This window comes from Neoarius graeffei, chromosome 10 (genome assembly GCF_027579695.1).
Source record: "Neoarius graeffei isolate fNeoGra1 chromosome 10, fNeoGra1.pri, whole genome shotgun sequence".
Lineage (NCBI taxonomy): Eukaryota > Metazoa > Chordata > Actinopteri > Siluriformes > Ariidae > Neoarius > Neoarius graeffei.
In genome coordinates this window covers 61337294-61348382 of record NC_083578.1, presented here as the reverse complement: position 1 = coordinate 61348382, position 11089 = coordinate 61337294, and positions in this window count along the sequence as shown.

Genomic DNA, 11089 nt, shown 5'->3' with positions numbered 1-11089 from the left:
TTTGACAAAGGCTTCTTCTCTACTTACATAGAAACACAACTTTCAGTATGTCCCATTAAAGTGCATATCACGGGTAAATTCAGGAGCAAGATCAATGTAATTCTCCTATTTTATATTAAACTTTGGTCAAATATCTGTCACATTTTGCATTTTGTGCAATTTTTTTACCTTGCGCAATACCAGAAAAATTCAGTTGAAATCAAGCCATTTGAGGCGAATTTGTCTGCCTTTGAAAAAACTTGCCATTTGGATTTCCCGGCAAACACTGATTTTCATGACTTCACGTGCGGGACGCCTCCCTCTGAATCCTACGTCAGCACTGGTTTGTGTATGAGAAAATGACCTGGTGCTTTTCTGCAAATTTCTTCAATGTTATCATGTAATTATTAAAATGGTTAACAGATGTATCATAGGAGGGTGTAGCAACACCAATCTTGATGGGATTAGTACTCATTGTGTACTGGCTTCACAGAATGTCCTAATTCAGCTATCCAGCAAGCTAAACAACTCCACACAATAAGTCCGGGACACCGAGGGTGAAGTTGACTCTTTATATGGAAAATTGTGAAAAGAGAATGCCTTTGAACAACTACACAGAAGGGGGAGCACAACAACAAACTTCCATGCTGCTTATAACCATGCTGTCTAACTTTTTCTTCTTCTCCTCTCTACAGATTTCCTGCAGCTACAGTGTGGGGTGTAAACAATAGGCAAAATAAAAGTCTCTGCATACTTTAACATAAGAACTGCTGGTAGGGCCAGAACACATTGTTTTCCAAAAGACCGGACAATAAGAGAGAAATGGGAGCCCTTGCCGAGGACCCGGAAGCCGAGGACCAAAGCAGATCCGAGAAAACTGACCAAGAAAATCGGCAATTCACAAGTTGACTGTTGCCAGGGTAAGAAATAATTCTGACATCTCATTATATTCTTCATCCAAAGGTGAAGTAACATTGCGCTCAGGTGACAATTCCATATTTCAATGCAAAATCGCTAGCTGCTAAACTTGGTCTACACAGGCTGTGCACTTAAACCGTGCAAGCGCTGGCGGTTCCGCAGGTAATGTCACAAATCTGGCTCCAGACTCCCTTGGGATTTTTCCATATTTGTTTTGTTATTTTATTTTTTTCTGCTGTAGACAGATGGCCTTGTGCAAAATTACCCTTCTGGATGAGTGTGTAAAGGGACATACTTTCATATAAAAAAACCCGAAATTGGTCCAGGCTATGCACATTAAAATCCTTGCAGCAAATACTAAATTGCAATGTCAGTCTTGATAAGAAAATCATGCAGGACATTGACTTTTTTTTTAATTGAAAACCTGAAGATGGTTGTCATTTTAAAGAAAATGTTTTTTTGCATGTGGGCGATTTTGAGACCCTTAGGCACCTCTCAGAAGAAACAGAAACTTTGTGGTGTTTATTGGATACTAGGTAACTCAACTGGTTAGAAACTGGTATATTATTAATGCAGACATTCAGTATAATATTTCCAATGCATATATTTAATGTGCTTTTATTTGATCTCATTTGGTTCTTTTTGTGACTGTGCACTCAGACAGAATATGAAGCCCTCATCCAGAGATCCATTGAGGAGACCACAGTGGGAATATATGTTGTCAAACATGATGCTACCAACAAACCAGACAACATTGGGATTGTCCTGGAAGGCCAGATGGTACTGCACAATCTGGACAATGCTACATTAGCTGCTGTCATGGTATTTGGCCTAAAGTGTGCCTTCAATCTCAGCTACCCTCCTGAACTAAAGTACTCTTTCAAAGTGCTCCAGAAAATCATGAAGGAGTTGAACAGCAACACACTCTCTAAAAAAGCCTTGTCAGATTTGCAGATTTCTTTTTAACTAACAGTGCTGCAACAAAAGGTGTTTTTTCCCCCAGGTCTAGGACTTTGTATTATTATTATTATTATTATTATTATTAAATAATTCTCTCCAGCTCTTTGGTGTTACTGCTGGGTGTTATTTGCCTAGTCTCAGCTCCTCCCTGAAGCTTAGAGACTTAGGACCTTCTTGAGAATGTGTGCCATTCCCAAAAGAGCTGATACTTGCACACTCCCTGTAATATCAGGGATTCCCAGTGTTTCTTGCCAGCATCTAAAATCTTTGGAAATGGTTCCAAGTGCTCCTATGACTATTGGTACCACAATCGTTTCTACCTGATGTATTCACTGAACTTCAAATACAAGATCTTGGTACCTTTCTATCTTCCAATTGACAGTTGTTTTGATGTTTTTGTTGTCCAGCACTGCCACATCTATCATGATCCATTTGCGCTCCTTCAAAACCAACACGATGTCGGGATGGTTATGATTAATTTTCCGATCAGTTATGATGGTATTGTCCCACATCAGTTTCACATCATTGTTTTCAATCAAAGGCATTGGTCAATGTTCATACCATTTCTCAGCACATTGCAGCCTGTGGTTTCTGCTTAGTTCCCACTGAACTCTCAGAGCAACCTTGTCATGGCGACATTTATACTCCTGTTGAGCCGGTTTCGAGCATCCATTAGCTACATGTTGCACACTCTCAGAGGTTTGGCCACAGAGTCTACAAATTGGGGAGTCAGATGTTTTGTCTATATTGCATTTAACAACATTTGTTCTTAATGCTTGCTCCTGCACTGCAAGAAGCATTCCTTCTGTTTCCTTCTTCAGAAATCCATTACTCAACCATCTCCAAGATTCTGAATCTGCCACTTCTTCAATGTCCTTCATAAACTCTCCATGTAATGGTTTATCTTTCCACTTGCTGACCTTCTCCTCATAGACCCTCTTCTGGTAGTCGACTAGTGATTCCGTCTCGACAGTTACTTTCTCCTCCAGTGCAGCTTGCAGCATCCATTCCTTGCTATCCTTGAGGTAGGCATAAAGGCTCTTACATTCCTTCTCTACACACTCAGTAATATTCATCAATTCTCTACCGCCCTCCTTTCTCAGTAAATACAATCTAGCAAGATTGCCCCTAGTGTGCAGACTGCCAGTCATGGACATAATCTTTCGAGTCTTCCAATCTAGATTTGCAAGTTCTTCCTTTGTCCACTCAACAATCCCAGCACCATATCTTACCACTGCCAAAGCCCAAGCATTAATACCCATCACCAGATTCCCCCCATTCAACTTGGACTTACATAACTTCTTTATATGCCGTAAATACTCCTCCCTGATCTTTGTTTTCATCTGGTTGTTCTGGACTTGATTAAGTTGAAGAATTCCCAGGTACATGTAACTGGCTTCATCAATCTGTCTCATCTGAGTATTGTCTGGGAGTTCAATCCCTGTTCTAGCTACCTGTTTTCCTTGTTTCAGTTCAATAACAGCGCATTTGTCAAGTCCAAACGCCATCCTTATGTCCTGAAATAATTTGTGGACTTTATCCACCAGCTCTTCCAGTTGTTCTTTGCTCAGCTCATCCATAAATAACAAATGATTGATAGGTCGGCAACTCTTACTGAGTTTGTACTCATCATTCATCTTTTTCAGAATGAGTGTCAAGGGCAACATGATGATGACAATGATGAATAAAAGTGGGGAAAAAGAGTCTCCCTGAAATATTTCACGTTTTATATTAACTTCTCCTAATTACCTCCTACCAGCAGTTAGAACTGTTCTCCAATTTTCCATGCTGTTTCGAATGATAGCAAGTATGTTTTCTTCTTGTTACTCTTCTTCTTCTTCTTCTTTTGTACATTCTTTCCTGTGAAATATTGTGCTGGGAAAGCAAGCCTTTATTTGTCTTTAATTTCATAGCTGAGAAGAGATGCCATAGGTAAACCAGAGGACAATGGGATTGTCCTGGACTTTGAACAAGCACTTATGCAACTCGCTTGCACTTCCTTTAGGCATACTTTATGCAGTGTTTATATATAGAATGTATAATGTGTTGTTGTCAGAAGGTTGTTTCCTGTGTTCCAAAATGTACCTCTTGCATGAACATGCCTTATCAGATTGGCAAATTTGTCTTCAATGGAGTTGCAGAAAAAGCCATTTTTTCCTCTTTTATTTTATAGTGGTAGGAAAGCAAGCCATTATGATGACGTGAATGTTGATTGTGCTCTCCAAGTGATGTTTGTTTGTATGTATACATACACAATAGATGCATATGTATACATACATACATACCACTGGCAAGTGGTTTTTGGCTGTGATTCCATTTTCTTTTATTTTCATTTTATGTATTTTTTTCTGGCATACTTTACAATGGGGGGGGGGGGGGGGGGGGATACTATTGTCTGGATTTGTGGTCCAGTGCTAAACTCTTTGACACAATACAGTCATGTTAAGAGATGTTTTTCTTTATTCCTATTTGTTTTGAATTTTGCAGTAAACGAGAAGAGATCAGCTAGGATGTGCAAAATACATTTATTTAAATATAAATTGGTGTACAGAAATAATTTCAGCATGGAGAATGGATTCACAAAGTACGCAGAAGTTTTAGAACTTACTAATAGTGTGAGACTTATGGCGTATTCACACCTACGTTGTAACCTCAAGAGGAACCAGACTCAAAAGGGAACCCATACTCATCTGGGTGATAACAGATAGTGTGATTATAAATAACTTGCTTCTATAACTGTGTCCTATATAGTCACAAAGTATAACTGTGTAACCAGGAAATTCATTATAGTTTTAACATGAAGTCTGTTTTGTTGAAGTTATAAACTGTTCATTGATGGAAACTTGAGTGCAAAACTGTTCATGATAACTGCAGTCCTAAAGTTAGCAAGTTAACTGTAGTCCTCAGCCATAGATGCATTACTATAAGTGTCCAGAGCCATCTTACAAGTTTTTTTTTTTCAAAAGCAAAACAGAAAGCAGAGTATTTAAACAGTGTTATAAACATGGCTAGAAACAAATGTGATAGTGATAATACTTTACAAAGCCTCTGTGAAAACAGCTTCTGTATCTGTGCGTGGTGATTGCACTCAAATCAGTATCAGGTGTTCTCCATAATGACTGGGTCCCAAGTGCACGCCCAAAGCACTCTGTCAGCGTGCCTGGCCGCTCGAGCTGCGCCAGACTGCTGCGCCAGCTAAAAGTTGTGGTCACACACTTGCTGTGTGACCACAACTTTTAGCTCGCATGTATGTCGCCATCAAAATATCTCATTTTCATTGGTAACCCATCGCAAAGCATCGTGAGCTGCAGTGTGACTGTAGCTTAATGAGGCGGATGTGACGTCGGATGCAACCCACATTTAAGAATGGTACCCTAAAAATTGAAAATTAGCTTCAACTTGAAAAAAAATTCACTGCCCACTAGATGGCGCTTCATGGCCCACTAATGGGCCGTGGCCCGGTGGTTGAGAAACACTGTATTCAGGCAAACAAACCCAAATCGTCAAGGAATATCAAGGTCAAAGAGCAGGCAATGATCAGGTGAGGCCAGGGGTGGAGCCATTAATCTCTGGCCACCCCTCCAGCCACCCCCAACAGAGATTTGTCAACAACTTTTTTGCAGAACTATGTCTGTATGCAGTTGTTCCCATACGGACGCAATTCAACAGCGCACTCTCAAACCAGTAGTTCTCCACCCAAAAAGTAGGTGGCAGTAATACACTCAACTTGAATATCAGCTACCACCAACACAATTACAAAAGAAGAACAGTCTATAGACCCTTTTCAGTCACGTGACCTTCGTAAACACGACCGCCATTTTGGACATGTAGTGGACTTCGGCTCGAATCAGTTTGAATGCGAGGAAGGCGACAAACGAAAAACATAAAAGAAAAAGGAGCGAGATGCAGAAAACACCTTCACTATCCAGCGACGTAGGGCATTTACAGGGCGAGCAGAGGGAGAGGTATTTGCAAAAATTGAGGTTAGCAGGCTTAGAGAACGACGTTTACCTGCTTCCACCAGGATTGTTCACTGACGTACGGAAGTACACGAAGCCCTCGTCTTTACCTGACTTCGGCCCACATGATCTGTATACCTATGTCATTAAAAACCCATCGCCATACACATACACGCCAACGTCCGAGGTTCCGGAGCGCGCTCCGGCTTGCTCCAGGAGTGCTCCGGCCGAGGTTCCGGAGCGCGCTCCGGCTTGCTCCAGGAGTGCTCCGGCCGAGGTTACGGAGCGCGCTCCGGCTTGCTCCGGAGCAAGCCGGAGCGCGCTGCTTAATTTGAGGGAAACCTCAGCCGGAGTGTGCTCCGGAACCTCGGCCGGAGCACTCCGGGAGCAAGCCGGCGCGCGCTGCTTAATTTGAGGGGAACCTCGGCCGGAGCACTCCGGGAGCAAGCCGGCGCGCGCTGCTTAATTTGAGGGGAACCTCAGCCGGAGCACTCCGGGAGCAAGCCGGCGCGCGCTGCTTAATTTGAGGGAGAGTAAGCCGGAGCGCGCTCCGGAACCTCGGACGTTGGCTCCGGCAGCTATTTATACTGGATCCGGTGTAAATAGCTGCCGGATCATAATTACAGTAAACTAGTAAATCCAGTAAAGGAAAAACTTGAGACTGAAAGGTTTTAACAGTCATCCAAATGACTGAACGTAAACATTGCTACAGTAACATACCAGCTACTTGTTGACATTAGCTAGTCAACAATAGCTACTACAGAAGAACAAAGAGGTTACAATGGGTTATTTTAGCCTATTCGGTTACACACTCACCGCCACAGAATGTTAACAGCAATGTAATGCCTTTTCTGGCTAATTTTATTCGTCTTACCTCCAACAAAGTGGTCACTACACAAGCGTTGGTATGCCGAGGGCTGCCAATCTGTTAATGGCCGCTATCCATCTTCTCCGTCGGGATCCGATAAAATGATAACCCTTGCCTTGTTTGTTGATGGTTGCTACATCCAGGTGCACAACAATATAGTGGCATGATGGAAGTCTTGCTGAAAGTAAAAACTTTCTTTGCTGCCATTCCTCAATGTTGGCTGTGGTAAACTACTGGTAGTACACGTCCAAAATGGCGGCCGCGTTTGTCGTGACGTCACGTGAAAAGGGTCCATAGATGACTTGACGGAGCGTTGGCTGTTCTGACGCGAGAAATACAGTCGCCATCTTGGAGTGGTGAGATAAGCGCGAGATACTGCACCATACTACACGACTGAAGAAGAAGACAAGAGACAAGATGCCAGGCTGGTGCTCAGCGTACTCCTCCTCAAACAAGCGAACCATTTCAAACAGACGCAGGGGGATTACTTTTCACAAGTAAGATTTAACATTACCGTACTATTTGTTCTTGTTTTTAAATAGTATATTACCAGAGCTGAGAAGGAGCTAAGAGACTTAAATCGTCATCAGGTAGCACTAGTCTAATACATAAGAGTATGACAATAATAGACATGAATGAAATTAAATATGATAAAGTCGAAATAAATGATGAAGAAATTATGATGATTGTGAACGCCAACGGGTATAAATGTACAGTCTAGATCAGGGGTGGCCAACCAGTTGGAGACCAAGAGCCACATTTTTTACTGTGTTACCACAAAGAGCCACATCATACACATGGGCACACGAACATCACCCATCCCTTCCTCTCTCTCTCTCTCTCTCTCTCTCTCTCTCTCTCTCTCTCTCTCACACACACACCTCTGCTCAGCCAGATTAATAGTAAATGTCACACACCAACATATTTACTCCTACAGTACTAAGACCACAGGCTGAGGCCAGTCATTTTTAACAATGAACATTGTGTGCACTTACTATGCATGCTGCTTAGTGGGACTCATGGCATTACTAAAAAAAAGCCACACCATACACATGACCGCACATGAACATCGCCCCCCCCCCCCCGCTCTCTCTCACACACACACACGCTCACGCACCTTTGCTCAGCCAGATTAATAGTAAATGTCACACGGCAACATGAGAGAAATTTACTCCTTCAGTCAGTACTAATACCACAGGCCAGTCATTTACAACAATCAATATTGTGTGCACTTACTATGCATGTTGCTTAGTGGGACTTCTGACATTCCTTGCCTTGAACAATCCTCTTCAAATCTGGCTTGTATTCCGTCGTTGCCACTCGAAGCAGTTCTTTCACATGGGTTTCAGTCAGAACAGAATGATGCTTTGACTTCACATGTTTCATGGTAGAGAACACAGACTCGCAGATGTATGTTGACCCAAACATTGACAGTATCTTAAGCGCAGCCCGTTTCACATTCGGGTATTTTTCCAATGGCACACTTTTCCAAAACTCAATGGTGCCTTCCCTCAAAACAGGTTTCAGTTGGTCTTCCTCACGAAGATCGATCATCTCCAACTCAGCCGCAGCCTCATCTGTGACAAGCGGGGCTTTCAAACAGTCCGTCTCTGCATTGAATGGGTCGACGAGGAACGTAATCTGTGGCCTTTTCAGTTGTATATCACGGAACCGGGTTACAAAGCTTTCGTGCAGGTTTTCAATTAGTGTTGCATATCTGGCTCCTTGCTTATTCAGGGAGGTGGGAAGCTTTGAAATGAGCTAATGACAACTGACATATAAGGCAGAATGGCTTGCCATTACATTCAACAAAAAAGTATAAACTCTCCCACTCTGTTAAAAATGTCCTATGTTCGTCTTCATATTTTCGTTTTGCTGTGCATTTTTTCATTGCCATTTTGAGAGGCTACTTGACACAAGATACACCTTGCCCAAAAACTTAGCGATTATCTCACGCACATGCGCATTTGACATGACCTGAAAATACCGTAATATACCCAAGCAAAGCGAAGATGCATTTGACGAAAATACCATACTGAACTCAAGCAAAGCGCACACGCACATAAAAAAAACCCCACAAACACAAACTTCGATATGAACGTAAGAGCCGCATGACACCGGGCAAAGAGCCGCATGCGGCTTGCGAGCCGCGGGTTGGCCACCCAAGGTCTAGATTGTGTTAGGGGTAGGGCTGTTAACCTACGTTAACCTGTCAAATTTTTCTCGGTTTCAAAAAAAAAAAGTTTGTCGGTTAAAGTAACCTGTAAATAACAGTAGAGGAAATGCTACAAGATTACACTTCGCCATCTCATTCGATGATCTTTTCGAGAGAAGTGAGCGAACAAATTGTTCCTCATACACAACTATTTATAACAGATGAGGCGTGTTGCAATAAACGGTTATTGTTTGACGGTTAAAAAGATACAAAGATTGTGTTGAAGGATGTAAAAGGCTCTTATAAATTCACTGACTAGATTAATTTCCCCTTTGATATGTTCTTAACAAGCTATTTAAAGAAAATGTACACACATTCGAATCATTATAATGGATTTAGATTGTTAAAACCGCATTTTATTTAAAAAAAAGTGTCCCACTTTACCTGAATTTACCCTATCCATTGCAACAGATTGGTGGTTGTAGCCGATAGAAAAACGTTAAGCTGTTTATATCTAATGTATTTAGTATTCACACATTTTTTGTAGGATATTAATCACCATTTCCTCAACTTCAACAATCTCCGACGTCTGTTCACTTGATATCAGGATATTCTATTAACGTGAAGCCAACTATGAATAATAACCCCGCCGCTATCCTTTATCATTGCTACATGTATGACAAAAAAATGTGAGCCAGCGCTGCCAGTGCATTACACTGAGTGCAGCGTATCACCACTCCAAGATGGCGGCCCCGCGTCTCGTCAGCGCTTTTAGAATTTACGTTGGATGCTCTGTCTACGTAATAATAGGACGTCTATGCTTGCAACCACGTGATCAAAATGTGCTATGTCATGAGCGTCCGCCATGATGGTGTATATACAAAGCAACTAGGGAGCCAAGATGGCGGCGTGAGTGCATGTTTGTTCGGGAGCTGAGCACCGTCAAACTTACAATTCAGTGAAGCATAGTTATTATACCTCATATTACTTAAGGTACCCTAGAGCAGTGGTGAGTACATACCGTAGTGTTAACTTGGTAGTGACTTTATGTCGTGAAGAACTGTTGCCATATAACGACATACATTGAGAAAGAAAGTTTCAGCTAATTATGTTACTAAGCTAGTGCATCACAACGGCAGCATGGAGGCACCGATAGCGAGGGAAAATCCGCGTGTGCACAACCTACATGACTACTGCATGGCAGATACACCTGTGATTTCCCCTGTGGACTCAGAGCTTCCCCCTCTTCCTATTACACCAGCCATAACGCCATCCAAACCCCCTGCAGCGAAAAAGCTGAAATCGCAGTGCTCCCTGGATATGGATAGCGGGGGCATAGTGCAGAAAATTTCAGACATCTTAAACACCAGACTTGATAGTCTGGAAAAAAATATGGAGAAGCTGATATCTGACAATACATTGAAGATAGAGGGGCTTAAGAAAACAGTTGATTTTGCCTGCACTGAGATTCGGGAGGTAAAGGGGAAGCTGACACAAGTTGATGCTTGAGCCTGCGAGAAGGAGAAAAAAGTGACTCTTCTGGAACAATGAGTAACTGAGCTGGAGAACTACTCATGACGCTGGAACCTGCGTCTGTATGGAGTGGCTGAGTGTAAGGAGCAAGACACCCGCACAGAGGTGATACACATCTGTCAGACGATCCTGCTGGAGTATAAAGCGAAATTTCCTGATGTAATTGATACAGTGCGTTGACTCGGCCAGCCAAGGAAAGATGTCTCCAAGCCTTGAGGGATTATTCTCCAGTTTACCAACCGTTTCTACCGCAATGCAATCTGGAAAGCTGCAAAGAAGTCCACATTCCTGCAGAACAAGGATCTGCACTTTGCTGAGGACCTGTCACCGACCGTCCGAGAGAGACGGATGCAGCTGTGGCCCCTGGGGGCCAAGGCATGTGAACAAGGAAAGACGGCGTATTTCATTGTAGGAAGAGCCTTTGCTAATGGGACTGAACGGTTCCCAACTACCTGAAGGTTATAAACATCTCACCTGTCTATACGGTATACACCTTTAACCGAGACAGACTGGAGTTTGCTGCTCACTGTCTTACTGTTATTCAATTTAGCTGCTCTAAGTTACATTTTGTTATGCTGAGGGGATGATAAGCACAGATAATAATACTCAGGTATATTTTGTTATAGAAGAGAAGCATATGTACTCTTCATTTATTTTTATTCTTTATCTTTTTACTTATTTTTTATTATGCCTCCGCCACCTGAAGGTGCAGGAGGC